General features: G+C 37.7%; 1 long non-coding RNA gene across 1 annotated transcript; it reads left to right on the top strand.

Annotated features, from left to right (window-relative positions):
• The first annotated feature begins 13228 nt into the window (after positions 1-13228).
• On the top strand, positions 13229-24064 carry LOC135310478 (uncharacterized). The gene is made up of 3 exons (XR_010370547.1): positions 13229-16072; positions 16882-16932; positions 23535-24064. It is a non-coding gene; the product is annotated as an uncharacterized LOC135310478 (long non-coding RNA).
• The last annotated feature ends 534 nt before the right edge of the window (positions 24065-24598 follow it).

Raw genomic sequence — 24598 nt, 5'->3', positions numbered from 1 at the left:
CCAATGTGCCTAGCCAGCTCAGTACATAACACTGTTTCTGCTCCCCACCCTTCCATGCCCGACAAACTTCATAAGTAGAAGGACAATAGATAAGTGTCAAGTGTATAATTAGATGCACCAAATGGTGAGCAACAGAGACAACGTGCTATGTTCCTGGCATAGGTAAAATGCAACTAATCAAAAGCACAGAAGTGGTACAAATATTAAAGAGATGGCAATATGTGTAAGGAGACAGTTGCACAGCCATGAGTCTCTCTAATACTACCAGATAGTTACTGTCTTCTTGCCTTTTCTGGTAATTCCATAGCAGAAGCATAGGGTTGAACTGCACCCACAAAGCTGTGTGAACAAAAGAGCTGTGAAAGGAATAAGGAGTAGGTCAAATGCAGCTGAACAAAACAGATTTTCAGGGTTCAGATGTTTGTGACAAGGATACATGGAACAAAGATCGAGGAAGCCAGTCCAGCAGTTGCATATATCTTTGTCACTTCCTGCTCAATTGTTTGTGCCCCAGGTCATGTCACATAGGAGTATCCACATGACTGTGCACATTCTGTATCTAGATATCACTGGATCTGCCAAGTGATAAAACACTATTTTCAGTGTATTAGAGTAGCCAAACAAAGAGTTTTGGCAGAAAGATGACAGTTCTGAAAGACAGCCGGAGATGGCAGGGCCTGAGTGCCAGGCTGGTAAGGAAGGAATGTCAGGACAAACAGCATCTTCAAGCTGATCAAATTCCTTAGACTTTAAACCTATCCCAGAGCCTGCAGCTTCACTCTTTACCCAGGTACAATATTCAAGTTGTTAGTGATGTTTGCAAAAGGGCCACAACCTATTTGTCTCTTCAAAACCTCTCATTTCCCTGTATTTGTCTTCACTAATGTGTGGTAAATGTGGCATGGTAAAAGCACATAGAGCCTGTAAAACATACTTCCTTTTCAGCCTGCACATTTGTACTCTATGGAGGATTTAGGCCTTATCACCCACTCACTGGAGTCACACGTGAATGCACAGCAGAGATTTGTCATTCAGTTAACCATTAACTGAAAACCCTTATGAACCTGGACACCAAAATTTGTGGCTTTTACAGCTTAGTCATCATCCACCTTGAAGGAAGTGAGGGGGACCTATAAATCACTCCAATTAATCACCCCCTCCCCCTAAAAAATGTAGTCAAAGCACTCCAGAAATAAAACCATATGGCACAATCATGTCAGATCTGTTTGTATAAGCTGTTCCTAGAAACAGCAGTAGTGTAATACCAGATTTCCATATACTGAATCAATATTTGAGCGTTTGAGACCAGATGTTTTATAAGATGCCATTAAGTGAGCAGAGCACATTAGCAGGTTCAAAACAGGCTGCAGAGGGTTCTTCAGACCCTGTGGCTCCACTTGCATTCCTCAGTCTCACAGCACCAACATGTGCTCTCTAAGTCCTTTTGATTGGATTCAGCAGACCCAAACAGATTGTGACTATCGTGCCTTGTTTTTTCTTGAAGACTTTTATACATTTAGGACCAGCAATAACAAGCTAATGAACAGCTTGTTTATTTGAACAACAGCTCCTGGTAGAAGTGCTTATTGGGTTACACAGGCTTTCAGAGGTCTCATTTTTGCATTGCATTGTTTCTAGGTTGTTGTACATTAATGAGCAGCTGCATGGTGGGTGACATTTGTCTGTCATTCTGCTTAAGACAGAAAAGCATAGCCTGTGCTAACTGACTTACCCACACAGTTTGTGCAATCATAGATGTGGGGTTTAAAATACAAGGTATAAAGTTTTACTGAATTCTTATGTATAGGATTTAGCTTATTTGGCAAGAAAATATCAGATGTGGAGTCACAATTACGTATAAATTATTCTGTGTGCTGTAAGTCCATTGTGTCATGTTGTATATGACAGTATGTATTTTTGCATTATTCAGCATTTTAAGCCACTGTCTGAAAAACAGAATGCTTTACAGTCTACTGAGAGTTTTATATCATCCTAAAATACGGTGCTTTGTATGAATAAAATCCTATTTACCTAATTACCTATATCTATCCTTTCTCTGTGCAGCAGGCTGGATTCATTCAGATAGAGCAAATGTTAACTCTTTCAATATTTTTCTAAGGGAGAAGCAAACTTAGTGTCTACCTGGAACTCTCTTTTTGAAGTTTTCAGGCTGCTGAGGTGTATAAATGTATCTTTCTGCTTTGTTTTCTCCCATTTTCCATTGCCTACTCCCAAGTCAGCTGTAGCCTGTTACTTGAAGAAGAATATTGGATCCTTTTGCTATTCAGGTAGATTTGTTCCTTCCAATCTGTTTCATGATATACTGTGTAAAGTGCTCTTATTATTAATAATATTAATTAATCATCATAATAATTTTAAGTTATTAACATGTAATTAATTTAGACAAATTAACAGGATGTTTATGACAAATTTCTTATGTGAACAGAGATTTATTTGCAAGACAGTTAATTCTAGTGGCCAGAATATGGCTTTCAATGGACAATAACTCAAAATTTGCTTTGTTTATTTCCTTTTCAATAAATCATTTGGAGAGTGGATGAAAAGGCTGAAAATGAAAACGACTTGTTATGTCTGGAAAAGTGCGGTCAGGTGTCTCCTTAGGCTTTATATATCAAGAAAATACTCGTTGCCTTCAACCTTAGCTGGAGACTGAGTTTAAACCTGAATTTCCATTTTGCATAGTAATCAGTTTCCCAGACCACTCTAATGCCTGGGTGCCTTCTTTCTGAGACCTGATTGCTTTCTAACATTCTTCCCTGTAGCATCAATGCAAATCTAATTCCACCTTTGGAAAACGCTGCAAGAAAATGACTGGTGTAGGAACTTCTGGTGATACATGCATTGCTCTGCAGTTCCCAGCCAGCACTCTGGGAGCAATAAAGTTAACACCAGTAAGAGCATTTTATTTAATCAGAACAAGACCTAGTACATGTGGGATCCAACATGCATTTTTACAAAGTAATTTCCTAAAGCTCAACTGCAATCAATGTCTCTTTGTTATTTCTTTTCTTTGTGGAGAAAACATTATTTATCCATCACTGTATCTTCAAATAAGAGACTGAATAATATTTCAGTTATAGCCAGCTGGCACCATTTAGTAGGATGCGTTTCCTGCAGACTTATCATGATAATCAAATAGTTTTGTTATTTTGTGAGATATTAGAAACTGCTTGTGAAACCACTTAATGTTTCTTTCCTTTATAGGTCTTTTAGGAGTCACATTACAGCATTGACTGAGAAAAAAACTTAATGCTCAGTGGTTCATATGGCACTCAAATGTCACAACAACGATATTGTACAAGTATCAGAATAAAACAAAATGTGCAAACTAAGAAATTTGCTTTTTTCAAAAGGTGAAATTGTACAGGTAATGTGTCTATTCACCTTGTTTTTAATAGACCTTAAACATTAAACTTTCGGTAAGTATTTCAGGTTTAGGGAAAAATAACTTTTTTTGTGACAATGTAATGTAATTTCAGTTCAGCGTCTCCTATCTTTACCCTCACAAAACCCAGGCCATCTTATTTCCATTTCTGGTAGATCTTGTTATACAGTCTTCAGTAAAGAAACCACATTTTGTTTGTTTTATCACATTCCACTACAGACTCGTGATGGAAATATTGTTGAGATAGAAACTAGATACCAATAATATTGTAGGGAATTGATAGTTATTCAAACATCATTAGAAACAAGACCCTTTTTTGGCTCTATATCAGATATATAGCAGCATGGTTACTACAGGAGTTAACAGAAAATATATTCTCTGATCAGCCAATGTAGAATAGGCAACAAATTGAACAACTATTTAATTTGTTGGCATTTTACAATACTCTAATAAATCTGAAATTAAATATAGCAATTTCCTTTAAAAATTAAAAAGACATTTAATTTCAAGTCAGTTGAAGTTTTAGGCAGTTTTGATATATTTCATTTGTTCTCCCATTCTCTTCTGTGACCAAAAATTAAGCATGATGCACCAAGCCTCCTCCTGTTAGAACTAAAGCATTCCATCCCTTGGAAGGCCTGATCCAGAAGGAATCCATGTTTTAATAAAGAAACAGGATGTAAGGAACTTGGATCAGACCCTAATTAAGAGATCACTTCCAAAATGGAAGAGTACAGATATATTTTCACCACAATAAAATACTTCAACATGGTGATTAAAAGTCACTTTCAATTCTAAAGTGACAAACTGCTTTTTCTGTGAAAAGTTTTGTGAACTGGTAGTCCCAATTATCTTCAAAAACAATGTCTAAAAGTAAGAATGGCTTATGGGACAGAAAATAAAATTTAAAAAAAATTTTGCAAATTTAACATATTTTAAATTCTAGCACCTTCATGACTTAAAAAGCACATTTCACTAAGGGAACAAAGTGAGATTTTAAGTTGAGAAGTCTAGTTTTATGTGGGTACTGAAAAAGAATCACTATCTTTCTTAGTAAACTTCTCCCAGTTATCAATGATGCATTTTGGTAAGACCTTATTAGAAGTTGAGACTGCTGTTGATGTGTTATATTGTGAGACTGAGCAAAGTAAATTTAACTCAGAACATTGAGTAACATCCTGGTTGGTCATTTTAACTTTTTTCATCTACACTGAATTCCTCTTTTTAGGTGCACATATATATGCATGTGAGTGTTTGCCTGTACATGTAAAACATTTTCATTTCAAACATACTTTCTGCTTAGGCACATTTTTTAAGGCAAAAAAGGTAAGGATGTATGTGCTCGCTTGCAGGAAACTTTTGTGTTTTAATGATGCATTTTTGTATCATGTAGCAATTTAAACATGACTATAACATATCATCAACAATTTATCTGCAGCATTGTTTTGACCAAAATTTCACAGAATTAATATTATTGATTGATTAGACATGAATAGAAGAAATCACCTTGCTGTGCTTAATTAAATATAGAAATAAAAAATAAGTACTTAAGAAAAATCCAAAATAATTTTGGGGTAATTCTACTAATGTGCGAGAACAGGAAAGGGAGATTTTGAAAAGATAATATCTAACAAAATCCCACAAGTATTGTAGTTCTCTGTAAAAGTAATGACACTCTAACTTAAACGTGATTAATAATGCTTTGATGATGAATCCTGGACTCTCTCAGTCAATAGCAAATACTGGTTCAAAACATTAGCCCAGCTAAAAAATTAAAAGCAAATCCCTTTTAGAAGTCAAAAGACTGGCTGGCCAGCAGAAGAACACAAAAAGCAATTAAACTTGTAAGTGTGCCTACCCTCATATCCAAACTAATTTCCTATGCATACTGTGATTGCACTCAGGAGTCAACATATCCAAAGTCTGCTGAGTTTTTAGTGATAATACTTGTGCTTTCATTTCTTCAATGTCAATATAGTCTGCTTAGTAGGGAAGAGGCAGAAGAACAGTTTCCTGACCACTCTTATTACCATTTAATGCATCTACAGAATTTTATTTTCTCCTCTTGCCAGGAAATATGTCTTACATCCTGTCTATCATAACTTCACCTTATTAAGCTCTGAATGAATCACGTTTTAATAAAAATGTCTTCTAAGCAACTTCTGTGCCTTTCTATTCTCCTCGTGTTGCCAGCAAAATCTCCTGGGAGCAATCCAATCATTTCTTCCCTTTATTAGTAATTTACTATTAAAAGCCAGTGTAACATTGGAGCATACTGAAAGATGTTTTGAGATCCCTGACATATCTGATTTTCCTTGAGAGTAATCTAGTAATGAAAAAAAGTTTTCAAATCCATAGGTGTTTAGCTGTTGAATTTCATTTCATAGTCATAGAATAATTAAGGTTGGAAGGGATCTCAAGTTGTTATTCCTTCAATCTATGTTCACCTAAGTTGCTTGTGCTTAATTGGGAAAAAAAGAAAAAGGTTACAGTCCATTTCAGAATTCATCCTTTGCCCTGCTGGCTTTTGCTGGCTTCAGTAAAAGCTTCAGTTCAGAAGGGGACTAAAAAGTGAATTTAAAAGATGTAATTAAGCTGCTATTAGTTACTGTTTATTGAAAAAAAACCCTTCATCTCTAGCCAACAATATATTCTGGCTGTTCAGGCCAATGGGTTCATCTGAAAATTTAAAAAGATTCTGCCTTCATCTGTGGATTTGAAATGGATATCTTTTGCACCACTATTTCTTTTTTTTTTTTGTATTTTCAAGAAATATAAAGAAAAAACAAATACACTGACCAGAAGAATGAACCACAGGTTTATATTTGGGTTTGATTACTCACTTGGTGATTAACTGCCAGCTGGTTACTGACTACCAGCTTTCCTTTCTAAAACTACAGCCAGCAAAAAAATAGTGGTTTTTGTTTGCTTTAAAATGCAACTGTAAAATAGTAAGACATTTTCTTTACCTCTGACAACATAATTTTTACTTTGTTCCTCTCTCTTTCATAATAATAGGAAAAGGTAATTAGTGCTTGTAGATGTACTTCACAGCAGGGGAAAGGACAAAAAATACCAACAGTGAAAGCAGAACTGAAGAATCCATGAGGTCACTCTTCAAAAGCTTTAAGCAGTACAGGCCCTAATTTGCTGGAACTCTGTGGAATCCCTTGGCTAAAATAGGTAGGTAGGTACTTTCCACAAGAAAGAACAAGAATTCTTAAGAACACAACTACTAAAAAATCAGTTATGTCCAGGACATTGACAGTATGCAGTCTTGGAGAGGTGTGTTTCCAAAGACTTATTTCAAAATTAAACCCCTAACTGTGATGCAGAATTTTAATTTCACAGCCACCAGTGCTAACTAACATCTTGACGTGTAGACCACCTCTTTATTAGGGAGGCAGCCAAGAGTGAGGTCACCCATTTTGTATTTGACAGAGCCATGGCTAGACCATGCATTTTTTTCTTGGTTGTTATTTTTTATTAGCACAATTTGACATGCTTGGAAACTCCTCTTTTCTGGACAGGAATAAAAAAAAGACTTTTTTTTTTGTGAATGCTGATGCCTCCCAGGCAGCGCTTTTACATAGAAAGTGCTATAAAATTGTATATTCTGTATCAGCTGAGGCTTTTTAGAACAGGCTAGACACATCTGTCTGGGATGATGTAGGAATATGTGATTCTACCATTTGGTTAAGGAGTGAACAAGTCTTTTCCAACCTTATATTGCCACAAGTGTGTTACATGAAGTCTCTGCAAGTATAATAAAAAACAGAGCTTCTTGACCATATCCTTCATAAATTACACATCAAGTATAAAGCATGCATATTATTTTGCCAAGAAAATAATTTTTTCTCTATCGAGAGATGACAGCAAATTGAAAATTACCAGTTGTAAAACCCTACACTATTAAGAAAAGATGTCTCAAAACTGCTTCTGCATCTAACAGTATTAGTATGCTCTCCTTATTCCTCAGTCCTATTATTATGATAATCCATAGTTTTAGAAAAATTGACAATTATTGATACATCCTCATTTGTAGAAAGGTCTGTTTTGGAGTGCTGGAATGTAGTAGTAGAAAATTGCATTTCATAATTAAGACATTTTGTTTTAAATATTATTTGATGACTTTTTATAATTTTATATTTTTGGTGTGTCGAGTTATATTAATGATCTGTGACATGCAGGCTGTCTTATTACACTGTAAAGACAGGATACTTTGAGGTTGGAAACACATTTCCATCAATTTGAAGCAGCAGCTATCCTGTTGCTAGAAATATTTTGCTATCTTGCATTTATATCTTGGTCTGGCCTGTAAGTACTACTACTGTCACTTTACTGAGGTTCTTGACAATATTACATGGCCTTATTATAATTGCATACTAACTGTAAATATGCTTCAGCACCCAGAATCATTGTCATTACTTGAGATAGGAAGCTGTTCAGATGGCTTTGGAAATAAAATGCAGACTTACATGGTCTTTTGCTGATAATATGTTCCACAGTGAAGAGCGCCTTAGAGAATATTGTGAGCAATACACATCAGGTTATGGTGCAGTTAATTTAGGGACTGAGCCAAAATTATTAAAGTTATTAAGGGTATCTCTCTGGATTAGACTATGGACATACTACTCAGCCATTTGAACCCTGAGTTTCATTTGGAAGATTTTAGAGAGAAAATGGGAGAAAGTTATTGCAGGTAGCTTGAATGATCAGAGATACATAAGCTTGCAGTGGAAGGGGAAATGAGCAAAATTCTCAGTGTACCTATACCTTTGAATAATTCTCTAAATGTTCTTTTACTGTCCAAGGCACATTCTTAGTTAGGTGAAAGTTCATTCAAAATGATCCTTTTTTTTAAGAGGTGAGAATTCTAGACTGTAGAGTGTGCTACACTGTCCTTTTGCTATTGATAGCTGTTTTTCCAGACTGCCTGTGTTTCCACAAAGACATGCCCATTGTCACACCAGGGGTGAGTAAGTGCTTTGGTGACCCTTTTCAGTCCACACGAAGAAATGTGGTGATCTTAACAGTTTTGTTAGTAGCTCAGAAGTGTCTTTTCAATTCAAATTTTGGTATTCACATGCAAGAATTCATCTATACATGTATATTTAAACATGCTACAGAGCAATGTTTTGTTTCAATGTTTTTTTTCTTCAGATGTGTATTATTACAAAGTGTATTCTCCTACATCTACTCCTTTTGAGGCAATAACTACCCTGCAACTTTTACTTTCTTATAATTTACTGAGATTTAAAATATTTACTGTGTGAGTTCTGGGAATAATGTATATTACTGAAGATATGCAACAATGCTTTCTCTGAGTAATTGTAATAATAAAGCTTCTGACAATTTCCATTGTAAAAATGAGATATTTCACAAAAATTTGCAGAAGTTACAAATACCAAAAGCAGATTTTAATTTCACCAAGTGCTACATAATTATCTCTTTAGCCCTACTTCATATAAATTTGACCAATGTTTCTATGTATACTTCTCATTTAAGAGCTCTTTCATGTATTAAATTTGTATTAGCAAGTACATTTCTGTCCTGTAAACATGTTTGTTTTCCCACTATCTACCATCACTTAATTCATATGAAAATGCTGCAATAATCTTTTTCCTGTTTTCTTCTTTTAAAAAAGACTGTTGTCTGTCTTAAAAAATACCTACTGCAGATAGCGAGGGAAAGTCATGCCCTTTGTATGCACAGATAACCCTATTTTGTCATCTGAAATGACACTGACTACTCAATAGTCAGCGGTCCTAAGCAGCAGGTGATAGATAGTATGATTATTTCATTCTTCAAAACATAAACTGAGATTCCAGAAATGTGTTTATAGATTGGGACCAGAAGATTTAAAAAATATTTTAAAATTATTTTGTCTGAAGCCATTATCTTTTTATGTCAGAAAGATACTTTCCAGTTACCAAATCCTTTCTCAGAATTTTGGCTTAGCTATAAGAAATTATATTTGGTTAGTTCACACTTCTGAATTATTTATCTACAAATTCTAGCCTTGTATAGTAGTGCAAATGACAGTTTATCGAGTAGGTCAGAATCAGTTGGACAATGTTTTTCCCATTACAAGAATAAGAATCCAGAGTTCAGTTAGTGTTATTCAAGTCAAAACAATAGAAATGAATCGAGGTTATAACACTGACTTTTCTTAATTACTGAAATCCCTAATTTTGCAGAAAAACAGCATATGTTTTAAGCACCTCCTGGTGTTTACAGAAAGACTAAACAAACCACTGGAGACATCCTGGGTAAAGTGGATCTGAATGAAAATGGAACTATGCATCCATATAGATATTGATATCTGTATATCTCAAAGACCATAGACATCTTTAATTTGTGGATTTTTTTCCCATAAAACTAAAACAAAAATCTGAGAAACACACTGAGAGAGGGTAACCAATGGATCAGACAAAGTAGTACTAACCTGGAAATTTTGTAATCTTGACAGGAAAATCATGTACAAAATGTCATTCGCCATTTATTTGCACAAAAACATTCTTAGCAATCATTAGAATTCTTCAAAAGCAATCTCATAGAATTCTTTAGAAATGATAATACAGATTGCTACTTGGAACAGGTCATTTACTCATGGATGACAGGTAATCTCTGATGTATTGCACAGAGGCCTGGGACAACTCAGAGCTGACATTTACTTGTAGAGCTGCCAAAGTCAGTGCTCTTCTGCCAAAAGTGTCCCTCTAAATATTTACTATATATTAAAGCAACATGACGATGGTCAACAGACTAAGACTGAGATGGAAAACGGTGAGTTACAGGTGTTACTTTTCTCTCTCTCAGTGAGCATATTGAACTATCTTTAGGCTGTTTTCTTCCTGCTTCACTATTTTTATTTCCCACAGTATTGCTTTGTCTAGAAGGCTAGATACTGAACAAATTAATAAGAGCAAAACTTAGCTGTACTTGTCAAAGCAGATGTGGCTTGTTTTATATATAGTCAGTTGAAGGTTAATGAAACTAAATTATTCTGGAGACCCAGATACTGCAATGATCAGCAATATGGAAATGTCTATACAAATAATTAGACAGTATTATGCATAATTCACGAACATAGACTACATTTGCATTAGAGGGGACTTCAGTACCATGAGGATAGATATGGTCAAGAAATCTAAAAGGACGAATAGAGATTTTGATCAATTACTAGTTCTGCCCTTTTCTGCTGGGAGCCACTGTAGAACATGGTACTATATCTGTGATAGAGTTTTTTATGCTTGGAAGTCATTCCTTTGCTCTGGTGAAATGTGTTAACCTCCAGGAATCACTGCAAAGCCAAAATTTATGTCCTCAGACTGCTGAGACAGACGATCAAATTACTGAACACCTACCATGAAAGAACTAAGCATTTCAGAAGAGAAACCTCAGTGCTTCCTTTTGTAACATCCTACATACAACTTTATGTATCCTACATTGGTTTCATCTAGCCTTAGGAGTAGGTCTTTGGATTAAAAATAAATTAGTTTAATTTTATGTTTAAGACAAGACTTCATTTAGATGAGACTGTACAAGCCAAAGTACCCTAATATTTTCCTTCTCTGCCATGCACATGGGTCCTTTTTCCACAAAAATCAGGACAAGAAGGGGAAAGAGATACAGGCCAGATACACTCAGCTGAAAGTACTTTTGGTCCCTTGTATTTTAAATTTATTCTAATAAGTTTAATAAATGTATTTTTAAACTAAAAGAGGATAAATTCAGACTAGATATAAGGAAGAAAAGTGTTACAATAAGGGTGGTGAACCACTGGCCCAGGTTGCCCAGAGAGGTGGTCGATGCCCCATCCCTGGAAACATTCAAGGCCAGACTGGACAGGGCTCTGAGCAACCTGATCTAGGTGATGATGTCCCTGCCCATGGCAGGGGCATTGAACTAGATGCCCCTTAAAGGTCCCTTCCAACCCAAACCATTCTACCATTTTATAGTCCCTAAACTTACAAAATAATGAGAAATAGTAGAAATGAACTTTTCTGTTAACCAGTAATCTAATGCTTATCTTCTCTTTCCATCTGAAGAAATGGGAAGGGAGAGAAGGAAAATATGTAATCCTACACCATCATGTCATACAGGGATGTACTGCAGAAATTAATACTAACGGGTATGGAGGACATAAAACCTCCTTAACTTTTGCCCTTTGCCAGTGGGTCTATGCCCACCATACAGTTCTTCAGATAAAAGCAGGTGATAAGACTGAAGCCAGGATGCTAGCCAACTGCAGCTCTGTAGACGATGAGCATTTTCTTACTACTTTCAGAGTGAAATATAATCTAAAATGACATTTTTAAATGTACAAAGCACCAGGAAAATAGAATAAACTGTATCAGAGAATTTTCCATTTGCTTCTTCAGCTGAGCAACAGACATCAGCCACATGGAAGAAGGAAGCCACATGGGTTGTATCACTAAATAGAAACATAACAGCAAAACTATAAACATCATTTAGACACTGCAGATTTCCCAGTCCACTGATTTTGATGCTGATAGAGACAGACTTCCTTTGAAAGTGCAATGATCTGCATGCCTTTTGATCAATGTCTTGGGACAGTCTAATATTATTTCACTTTAGGGTAACAACTAGTCTTTGCATTTGTTTCTTTGTAGAATACTTGTGCATAGGAGAACTGTCAAACAGATTAATATATGGGATGCTAATGAACTGTGACTGAGATTGCATGCATGTACACGTCTGTATGTCACAAGGTGTCTCTACAAATATCCATGGGAGGAAGATTTCATTTTTGTCCCTGGTCAACCAAGCCAATCTTCAAAAGGTGCTGCAAGGATATATTCCTGCCTTCAGAGACACTAATATTGATGCAGTGCTGTTCCTTTCAGATTTGAAACTTGCAACTAACTGGCCATGCATGAATGTTACTTCCTGACTTATATGTGTGCATATATAAATTATGTGTAAGCTAAAATATAAGCCTAGCTGTGCAGAACTATTCTTTATATCTGGTAGAGGAAGCACCTAGCTGTGATTAAAGTACATTCTAGGCAAAGATATTTTCCTATAGAAAGTGTTGCCATAAAATCATATGTGCATAGAGAAATGCACATGCTAAATCATAGCTTTGCAGCTGCTATTTAATGTTTAAACTTTGTTCACAAGAATCACAGATGAAGAAAGTATCTTTTGACTTCAGCAGGTATAAAACAGAGTTTCAGTTGCGGTTCCGCACCACTTTGCAGCAGCTGATCTGGATTTATTTTTACCTGTACCATATGACAGGTATAGCCACCATAACAGTAAATTTTGTGACTTACTTATGAGACTTTACCTGCTAACCTTGGAAGAGAAATCTGCAGTATCAGAACTCACAGAAAGAATGAAAGCTTATGGATTTCTAGGACACTTAAAGAAGACGATTTAAACTTCACAGACTAATGTGGTACAGAAACAGAAATGCCACCTTTTTTTAGTTTCCTTAAAGCACAGTGCTGCTAGCCTGATATTACAATGTAAGCTGAATGATTTTTTTTGAACAGGTAGGTTAATCAAAACACATCTTCGTCATAATCAACTCTGTGGCTTTGCACCAAATCTGACATTTATGCAGATTATGCAGCTCAAATTTTGGTTTTGTTGGTTTTACCTTTTCCAGTAAAGATGCTTAATTTCTTAGAGCAAAGTGCAATTACTAGGTGACATGTAAATACATTTATTTAACCAAAAAAAAGAAAAAAATCGGAAAATGAAAATAAGTGCTTAATTTTGTTTTGAAAGGTCCCTTCATCTTGATACACTTATTTTCTTATCTGTTTGTTTAGTAAGCAAGTTAAATTAAAATGAATTCTTAGCAGTGGCAGTATTGTAGAGATTTTATTTTAAAGGGTGAGTATAAAAGAAGTATTTGGTTTCTGCTTATTCTGAAAACAAGAAGGACTTATTTGTGTTTTCTTTTCACAGGGAAAGGACTGGGCACCTTAGAAACTTGACATTTTGATATCTCAGGACGGCTGGATCTCAGCTTTCATGCATAAATTTACCAGGAGAAGTACCACTATAATTCCAGAGTTAAATGATGGTGTTTACCCCTTGTCAAATGAATGGAGCCTAGGAGGAAGTCAGGAGAGAACTAGCATTTTGCTAACAAGAAACCAGAATTGTGTATAAGAGAAGAAGTCTTGTGGTAAATTCCTTGCATATTTTCCTACTGCTTTGTCCAGAACTGTCAGAGTCTGGTCATAGACAGCAGAGATATCAAATTGCTAATAGCTGGGATAGGACTGCTGTCCTAGTTCAGTTTGAAGTAACCTGCAGCAGGTTTTCTGGCAACCACTCTCCTGTTAGCTGGAAAACTCATCTCTTCTGAAACAGCATTCAGACTCTATTCAGTAACTGTAGCTAATGCTTCAAACCTGTGTGAAAGGAAGAGTGACATTTAACTTCAGATGAAGTTAAATATCAGATAGGGTTATTCTGCAGCATTGACAACAATATTGCAGGAGTCTGGAGTCCAGAAAGTAAAACTGTGGTAAGAAAATAATGACACCAGAATGGAGGAATAGGTCAGAAAAGATTTCAAAGTATTTAAAGGAAACCAAGGCTTGTACACCTTGAAAGAGACACATGACAAGGTGCTTGGTTTGGTTTGGTTTTGGTTTTTTTGTTGTTTTTTTGTCCTGAAACTTTCTGTTCTCACTGATACAAAAAGATATCAAGGCACTAAACCAAGCAATGCAGAGATGTCTGAGAAGAATTAGATGAACCAAAATTAATATTGGTTCACATGCTTAACAGTGAATGTGTAACTAAATAACATAAAAAGCTGCAGAAAAAGATGAGGAAATTTGAGTCCCCCTGAAGAGTAGAAGACAGCTTAATGCTGTGAAAGGCTAAGAGTGGGCATGTTAGTTGTTTGACTCTCCTAAGAGAAACCTTTGTTTTAAGAGAACAAAAATGGAGGAAATATATGGTAGTGATTTTTGAAAAGCAAAACTCTTGGGGAAATTGGAATTTAGACAGAAAAAAGCATCTTTTTTTCACCAAATATAAAGCCATTTTAAAGAATGGGAATTTAAGGTAAACTTCAACTGCAAAACATCAGTTAGATCTTTGCCTCACTAGGTAACTGTAAGTACAATTATTCTACTTATGCAGTTATTCACTATGTTTTTGTACATTCTGTTCTGAACTTCTTTCTGTCACTAAATTTTGATTCTGTCCCTTGAAGGTTTTACACTGAAACATTTAGTCAACATGTATTTAATATTCAACTGATTTTTCTCAACCAAGTCCTACACTATAATTTCCAATTATTCTTGCCCTATAATGATCTATAGACTTCCTCTCCACAATCTGTCTTGCTGTTTGCATGCTGGTCCATATATTTTTCCATCAAGACACAAGCAAAGGCAGCACAAAAACTGAACCTGCAGTCATTACTTGGCAAAATTAGTAAGTATTTACCTCCTTATATTCTCCTCTTCTTTTTAAAAAAATGTTATGTTTGGCTTTTCTGCAGTTTTAAAAATAGAAGAACGAGAACCCTATAAATCTTATCAATTAAGTATTAACAAGCAAAAAATAAAGAAAGGGAGAAATTACAACTATTTTGATGGATGAAAATATTTCATGTATTATCTTATAACAGTTATAGATCCATCTACAAGGTTATTGTTTTGGCAATAGCAGGGACCACATGGTAGGGAGAAAACTGCCCAGAACATGACAATAGATCCACCTCTCCATGCAAAAAATTTCTCTTTGAGTGAGTTATCCTATTAAACCCAGAACTAGGAAAAATTTCTAATGGTAGTTTTGCATCTATTTTATGTAGGAGTCAAGAACAAGAAATGTAACACCTCTCTAGCTACTTTTTCTGCCCTGTATCTTGTGCCTTTTACCTTATCTATATCTATTTGGGCCTAAAATGGTTTTGGTAATGCCAGCAACATTGACAAGCAGAAAAGAGCATGAGAGGTGTGTCAAGAGGAAATTACAATAATACAACTTTGTGATTTTGAACCCTCTGCCTTGCCCAAGCAACAATGGCTTTTCACCAAGAAGGTTAAATTTTCAACAGCAATGATTAGAAATCAAATTCTTTCATTATGAACAGTTATTCTCTGGGTCATTTATATATCTAGTACAAGCTGTGCAAACTGAATATGTCAGGAAGCATATGTATTACAGAGTACTTCCAGTATTCTCAGTCCAGGTTACAACCACTTAACAAGGTGTTTTTGTCTTTGTAGACGTGAAAACAGGAAAAAGATTTTCTAGAAAGTATGCTTGGACCAATGAAATGTTTCAGATGGTCTGAGGTGACTATTGTTGTTTTGCAGGGATGATAAAAAGACAAGGTTTTGTATATTACAATGCTTGAATTCTTGCAGAACTCTTTGTTATGTAAGGAGCTGCAAGATTAAGTCATAACAATAACATTGTTGTAGTAATTTAAAATAAATATTCTTGCAAGTTTGATAATAAATTGATGCTTAGCTAGTAAAAATAAAGTGTAATTTATTAGAATATTTGGTTTAAAAATGATTAGAAAATGCATATGACAAGACTATCAAGATAAATCTAAAATAAATCAGCCAGTATTCAAGTAAGTGTAAGACCTTTTCCCAGAGTTATATTTCCAGATACTGGGCCATTCCCTGTGCTGACCTAGCAAAGGTGAGTATAACTAAGTCACTGTCATGGTTTTAATTGGGCTAGAGTTGATTTTCTTCACTGTAGCTGGTATAGTGCTCTGTGTTGGACTTAGTATGAAAAGAACATTTAATACGCTGATGTTTTAGTTATTGCTGGGTAGTGCTTGTACTAGTCAAGGACTTCTCCAGTCCTTGAATAAAATCTACTCTATCCCAGCTAAAACCATGACAGCCTCAAACATGCATATTTTATCAGTAAGCAGTTGCTTGATTGCTGTTTATGTAAGCTGTAGTCTTTCTATATCAATTTTAGTTTAGTAATCAGAATTGAATATATAAAAAATAAGCAGCAATGAACAGATTTTACTGAATGAACATATCAAAAAGCAGTAGAGTTCTGGAGTAACTTCAAATATATATAAAAAAGAGCAATCATCACAGAATTCTGTTCTGTTTACATGATGATGGGAGGCTTGCTTTGTTTTTATTATATTGCCAAACTTTGCATATTAGATCTAGCAGTTAGAAAACAGCTTAGTGACAGTAATTATCTGACTTCTAACAAAAATTTTGTACAGGCTCATTGGACTTTAAGAAGCTCAGCATTTGCATGATAGCATGGAAATTAAGTGATATTCTGTTACACTGAATTTGTTACAGTTACATTTATTTAGAAAATAATTTATAATTCAGACTTTTCCCTTAAGCAAAGAGATCTAGTGGGAAGTAAAATCTCAGGTGAAAAAACTTTCACATCTTCCCTTGGTGAATCTTTGCACTATGCTCTGAGGAATGATGCAAATTTATTTTGTATGTTTTGCTACCTGACAGTTTCAGAGGTCTTAAAAACCCAGCAAGTTAGAGAAGTCCTGTTTCTGCAAGGTAAGTATGGCATTACCTGTCCTAGCATTGCTTTCAAAGGTAATTCTCCCACAGGGTAATTAATACATTCCTCTACCCTCCCAGGTATCCATTTTAGCCAATTTTCATGCATGCCCAAGATAATGAGCTTTGGAAAATAGCAATTTGCTGATTCAGTCCTCCTCAAACAGAAGTCTGTAGCTAAAGCCAGTGTCTCTCAGATATCAGCTGAAAAGAAGAAAGTATGAAGGCAGCAACCTTCCCCTCTGGGGAAGCAAGATGGTGCTATCACAACTGCAGAAGCCTCTTTGGAAGACAGGATTAGTTTGTCCAGTCTGTTTAGTCTGATAGGTTGAGACAGCTGAGGCTGGTCACTGTCAAATCTTTAAAGTACCTCCTTATTAAACTTGGAGAGAAGAGATTGAGGCATAATAGTATAGCTGCACCTGAAGCTATTTTCAAAGTGAAACTGAAAACAAAAAACCTTAACCTACTAAAATATGTATTTCCATATTGGTGGCAGCTATCTCAGATAATGGTCATTAAAAAAACTACTGAAAACCTTAGGAAGAGATGAATTGAAGATGCTGTGTGTTTTACTGCTTGCTAATCTGCAAAACTTAATCTCCAAAGGAGTAATTTATGTGACTGCAGAGCCGAGCTAGCCAACACACTCCCAGGCCTATACAGTCCTGGTTTATACAACTGAATAGCTGAAATGTTCCATAATCACAGAATCACAGAATCCCAGGTTGGAAGGGACCTCAGGGATCATCTAGTCCAACCTTTCTAGGAAAAGCATAGTCTAGACAAGATGGCCCAGCACCCTGTCCAGATGACTCTTAAAGGTCTCCAACATGGCCAAGTCTACCACTTCCCTGGGAAGATTATTCCAATGGTTGACTGTCCTCACTGTGAAAAATTTTCCTCTCATGTCCAATCGGAATCTCCCCAAGAGCAACTTGTGTCCATTTCCCCTTGACGTCTCCATGTGACTCCTTGTAAAAAGGGAGTCTCCATCTTCTTTCTAGCTACCCCTTAAGTACTGGTACATGGTGATGAGATCCCCTCTGAGCCGCCTCTTCCCAAGGCTGAACAAACCCAGTTCTCATCCTGCCTATCCTCATATAGCAGCTTTCCAGTCCTTTGATCATCTTGGTGGCCCTTCTTTGGACCCCTTCCAGCCTGTCCACATCCTTTTTGTATAGCGGGGACCAGAACTGCACACAGTACTCCAGGTGTGGCCTGGCAAGCGCCAAGTAGAGTGGGATAATGACTTCTTTATTTCTGCTGGTGATGCCCTTTTTGATGCAACCCAGCATCCTGTTGGCCTTCTTGGCTGCAGCAGCACACTGTTCGCTCATGTTGAGCTTCCTGTCCACCAGGACACCCAGGTCCCTTTCCACAGAGCTGCTCTCCAGCCAGATGGATCCCAGTCTGTGCTGCACTCCCAAATTATGTTTTCCCATGTGCATGACCTTACACTTTTCCTTGTTGAACTTCATAAGGTTCTTGCTGGCCCACTCCTCCAGCCTATCCAGATCTCCCTGCAGAGCAGCTCTCCCTTCCGGAGTGTCTACTTCCCCACTCAACTTGGTGTCATCCGCAAACTTCATCAGGCTACACTTGATGCTGTTATCCAGATCACTTATGAATATATTGAATAACACTGGGCCCAATATCGATCCCTGGGGGACTCCACTAGTGGCAGGTTGCAAGTTTGAGAAAGAGCTATTTACCACCACCCTTTGGGTGCGGCCTGTCAGCCAGTTCCCCACCCACTGCACAGACCACTTGTCTAGGCCATAACGCATTAATTTCTCCAGGAGGAGGCTGTGGGGGACCATATCAAAGGCCTCGGAGAAGTCCAGGTAGACAATGTCCACTGTCTGCCCCATGTCAACCAAGCAAGTCACTTTGTCATAGTGACTCAATCAGAGGCAAATAATTTCTTTTGAAAACTGCTTACATATGCAAAATGCTCTTTTGATCTTTCTTACGTTTGAAGTCTGACCTGGGTGATATTTACAGTTCTTGAAATTGTACTATTTGTTTTGTTAAAAAAAAAAAAAAGGGTTCCCAATACCATATGTTAGAATTCACTTTGAAGTGTAGAACTGAAGGTGAAGTGTCTCTCAGAGGCATTTCTCCCCATAAAAGAGTAAAAAAATGCAAAACTTAATAAGTTATGTGTTGTTTTGTATGTACAATACTAAACAGACCCATTATTCATCAGCCCTTACATTGCCATCTCACTACTGTCCTTGCCTCCTCCTCTGTCGTCAAGTGATGCCATATTACAGATTTTCAGAGCTGGGATTCTGCTATGAAGACAGATAAAAAAAATTTTATTTTTTCTTAGTGTTGCTTACACATTTCTGCATGAGGCTTCATATGTGGGGTTAGAAGGCTGTATGACTGATTACAGGCTGTGAATGTTCATTGACTTTTTCAGTCAATTCCACAGCTGATGTTGTTTCAGAAGTCGTGGTGCCAAACACTCCTCAAGTAAACTTCTGAAACAACTTTCAATATTTATTCTCAGACCAGTAATTTGGACATAATTTTAAATTATGCAACAGAGGTACAATGCTCCCACCACATCCTGGTGGGAGTCTGTTACAGACCACCCAACTAGGATGAGGAGACAGATGAAGTACTCTACAAGCAGTTGGCTGAAGTCTCACAATCTCTAGCCCTAGTTCTCGTGGGAGACTTCAACTTACCAGATATCTGCTGGAAATACAACACAGCAGAGGCAAAGCAGTCTCGGAGGTTCCTGGAGTGTGTGGGAGATAACTTCCTGACGCAGGTGGTAAGCGAGCCAACCAGGGGAGGTGCCCCGCTGGACCTGCTGTTTACGAACAGAGAAGGCCTGATGGGTGATGTGGTGGTTGGAGGCTGTCTTGGGCTCAGCGACCATGACATGATAGAGTTTGCGATTCTTGGAGAAGTAAGGAAGGGGGTCAGCAAAACCGCTACCCTGAACTTCAGAAGGGCAGACTTTGGATTGTTAAGGCGTCTGGTTAACAGAGGAAGTCCTGAAGGGCAAAGGAGTCCAGGAAGGCTGATGTTTGTAAAGAAGGAAGTCTCAAAGGCGCAGGAGCAGGCTGTCCCCATGTGCCATAAGTCGAGCGGGCGGGGGAGAAGACTGGCTTGGCTGAATAGGGAGCTTTGGCTGGAACTCAAGAAAAAAAAGGAGAGCTTACCGCCTTTGGAAGAAGGGCAGGTGACTCAGGAGGACTACAAGGATGTTGTGAGGTTATGCAGGGAAAAGATTTGGAAGGTGAAGGCCCAGCTGGAAATTAGACTGGCTGCCACTGTTAAAGATAACAAAAAATGTTTTTATAAATACATCAGTGACAAAAGGAGGGCCAGGGAGAATCTCCCTCCTTTGTTCGATGAGGAAGGTAACCTTGCCAGGAAAGATGAGGAGAAGGCTGAGGTACTTAATGCTTTCTTTGCCTCAGTCTTTAACAGTCAGACTGGTCATCCACAGGGTTGTCAGGCCCCTGTGCTGGGAGATGGAGCTAGTATGCAGAATGAAGTCCCAGTTGTTGAAGAGGTGGCAGTCACCAACCTGCTGCTTCACCTGGATGTTCACAAGTCCATGGGCTGGATGGGATCCACCCGAGGATACTGAGGGAGCTGGCAGAGGAGCTCGCCAAGCCACTGTCCATCACTTATCAGCAGTCCTGGTCAACCGGGGAGGTCCCAGACGACTGGAAACTAGCGAAATGTGACGCCCCTCTACAAGAAGGGTCAGAAGGAGGATCCGGGGAACTACAGGCCTGTCACCTGACCTCGGTGCTGGGAAAGGTCATGGAGCAGATCGTCTTGAATGCCATTATGCAGCACATGCAGGACAACCAGGGGATCGGGCTCAGCCAGCATGGGTTTATGAAAGGGAGGTCCTGCCTCACTAACCTGGTCTCCTGCTATGATAAGGTGACCTGCTTAGTGGATGAGGGAAAGGCTGTGGATGTTGTTTACTTGGACTTTAGTAAGGCCTTTGACACTGTCTCCCACAGCATTCTCCTGGAGAAGCTGGCTGCTCACGGCTTGGACAAGTGCACTCTGCGCTGGGTTAAAAACTGGTTGGACGGCCGAGCCCAGAGAGTGGTGGTGAATGGAGTCAAATCTGGTTGGTGGCCAGTCATGAGCGGTGTTGCCCAGGGCTCAGTGTTGGGGCCGGTCCTGTTCAATATCTTCACTGATGATCTGGATGAGGGGATTGAGTGCACCCTCAGTAAGTTTGCAGATGACACCAAGCTGGGTGGAAATGTTGATCTGCTGGAGGGCAGGAAGGCCCTACAGAGGGACCTGGACAGGCTGGCCTTGTTGGGCTGGAGCCAACGGTATGAAGTTCAACAAGGCCAAGTGCTGGGTCCTGCACTTGGGTCACAACAACCCCGTGCAACGCTTGGGGTTGAGTGGCTGTAGAGCTGCCTGGAGGAAAAGGACCTGGGGTTGTTGGTTGACAGCCGGCTGAACGTGAGCCAGCAGTGTGCCCAGGTGGACAAGAAGGCCAATGGTATCCTGGCTTGTATCAGGAATAGTGTGGCCAGCAGGAGCAGGGAGGTGATGGTGCCCCTGTACTCGGCACTGGTGAGGCCGCACCTCGAATACTGTGTGCAGTTTTGGGTCCCTCACTACAAGAAGGACATCGAGGTGCTGGAGTGTGTCCAGAGAAGGGCAATGAATTGGTGAAGGGTCTAAAGAACAAGTCTCATGAGAAGCAGCTGAGGGAGCTGGGGTTGTTTAGTCTGGAGAAGAGGAGGCTGAGGTGAGACCTTATTGCTCTCTACAACTACCAGAAAGGAGGTTGTAGCGAGGTGGGGGGCAGTCTCTTCTCCCTAGTAACAATTGATAGGATGAGAGGAAATGGCCTTAAGCTGCGCCAGGGGAAGTTTAGGTTGGATATTAGGAAAAACTTCTTCACTGAAAGGGTTGTCAGGCATTGGAAAAGGCTGCCCAGGGAGGTGGTGGAGTCTCCAGCCCTGGAGGTATTTAAAAGAAGGGTAGATGTGGTGCTTGAGGCTGTGGTTTATTGGTGGACTTGGCAGTGATAGGTTAGCAGTTGGACTTGATGATCTTAAGAATCTTTTCCAATCTTAACAATCCTATGATTCTATGGTAATAAAAACTGAATTTTCTAAATGTTCCTTTAATGACTTTATTGTGGACATAATAATAAAAGGCTTTGCAAGATGAAGGACCCTCAGACTGTAGAAATTAAGAAAAACACATAGAATTAATAAGCCTTAAAGTGACATGAACACATACATAAGTTTTTATTTCAAAAAGGTTTTTGCTAATAGTTATAACAAAAATTTATCACTCACAATTGTAAGCTTTCTGAGTCCCATCTACATAATTTATAGCTATTTTCTTGATGCTGCACTAGCTTTGCCTGCAGCTGAATATATTTGCTTTTAGAGGAACTTGGCACTTTATTCTGGAAGTATGAATGAGAAAGGAATAGGTAACATTAGTTTTCACAGGCAATATTTTTCTGGAAGTTGTATGAATTATCCTTTTTTTTTTCCAGAACCTTTAAACAGCTTTTAGCTAACCTGTGAGTAGTGATCAAAGCAAAATATTTTTAGCAGAAAACAGGATCCTATGGAAAAAGAAAAATGCCACTATTCAGAATTATTTGGACTTGTACAAATGATCATAATGTTGCTTCTGGGAATCTCTCTGGTTGCATTGTCTACAAAAAAGCAGAATACTTTCTCCTCTAACAATAAAATTATAATCTGGGTACCTTTATAAAACGGCAGAGTAAATAATAATTTTACATTAAGTCTGTAATTCTAATCTCTATTAAATTTGAAACAATGGTCTTTTCAATTAAAAATAATTTCTTCTGTTACTGGATTAAATTCTGCACATACTAAATTCTTCATGTGAAGATTTTTCTTCTAGGACCATAGTTACCCTAAAGTAACCAAACTCGTGATCTGGCTCTTGTAAGTTACTGTGTAGCTCTCAGGACTAAAGAAAATATTTTTCAAACTAATTTTTAGGAAAAGCAGATAGTTATTAGGAAATAATATATCCAGGAGGAGAAAAGTGTAAATATTTTTAGTAAGAGGCACTGATTGTTATTGCTGGAAAAAATGCATACATCTTATTGTAAACAGCACTCTTTTTTTCCATAATTATTGCTGAGAAGGATGAAGTTTTTCCTAGGTAGAATTGATAAACAAGAGAGGATTCTGAAAGCAATAAGGGACATTCTTGACATACTTGATGAGTGGTTAACCCTATTAACTCTCAAGGAGAGCTAGTTCAACCTCCAACAGTAAAGCATCCATTTAGCTTCCTGCTCTTTTGAACCCGAATAATCAACAACACTACAAGCTGGAGGATACAGTTTTAGATTTGCTTAGATACCTGCAAATGGAAATGTTGCTCTATAACTTGCACTGGGTATCAGTTGTCCCCACCCCCATCCCAGCCCACCAACCCCCTGCTTCCATGACACCACCTAGTCCTAGAGTGACTTAGTATCCACATATAGTGTATATTCTATGCTTGTTCATTTACAATTAAGCATGTAAGAAAATGCTTCATATTCCCATAACATCAATTCCTTTCTCCTCGTTGCTGTGTAGGTGAAATCAGAGAGTTTGAAGTAGGAACTTGCTACTGCTGGATGACAATGGAAAAGGTAGAAAAGGCAACACTTTGTCCAACTCTATCTTTGTAATCCACTTTAGCTCAAAATATCACAAACTTCAAAATAACACTATTTTGCATGCCTCTTCTTAAAAATACTGATCAGATTAGAATGTAGAAGAACATTATGAAAATTAAATTTCTCATAAAGACAATGGAATCAAACCCCATAAACCTTTAAGAAGTTATTTGGAACAAGATACTGAAGACTTTTAAGAAAAAAAACAAAAGACCTGCCATTTTATACATTAAAACATAGACTTCTCTTTTGCAAGAATAATGAGAATACATTCCTACAAGAGGTGAGAAATACGTATCCCTCCTAAAAACAAATGAAAACAACCCAAATAAGAGACTAAAACCAGAAAACTAGACTAATTCTTAACAAAACTACTTTTAAGGAAAAAATCGATCCAACATAACCCTCCTACCCTAGAGTGAGACTTCCACAGGGGTGGAGCCCAAATATCAGTCCTCCCACCCCCATTCCAGTCCTGTAGGGTTCCTTATAAAAGGACTCCTCACAGTTTAGGGTTTTGGTTTTTTCTCCCACATTTTGCTGCATAGATAATTGTCATGTTAAAATGCTGAGTTAGCAGAATAAGGAGAAGGTCAGCTTGTATTTTAAGGTCTCCATACCTTTGAAGACTTCTGCCCTTTATCATTGGTTTCTTAAAAGCACACAGGAAAGAATCTTCGATTAGTTTTTCTTGTATTTTATTTGCCTTCATTCTTTTCCCTCCAAACAGTGTTATAAGGAATCTAGCATCAAGGAACAGCTAGATATTCCATTTAACTTAGACATGTGACTTTGAGTGAAATCTCTAATTCTTGATCAATTATCTAAGTTTTCTGCATAGTGTCTGGGGAAGGGTGGACAGTTAAGAATGAGATATGAAATAATTAGTGAGCAGAAAACTGTTTAAAGCTATCCACCAGGTAGTGGTATGTCCAAAATTACATTTCTCTGTAGGTCCCAATGCATCCCTTACTTTGCGGG

Source organism: Phalacrocorax carbo, chromosome Z (assembly GCF_963921805.1).
Source record: "Phalacrocorax carbo chromosome Z, bPhaCar2.1, whole genome shotgun sequence".
NCBI classification, from domain to species: domain Eukaryota; kingdom Metazoa; phylum Chordata; class Aves; order Suliformes; family Phalacrocoracidae; genus Phalacrocorax; species Phalacrocorax carbo.
This window is presented reverse-complemented; position numbering and strand designations above follow the sequence as displayed.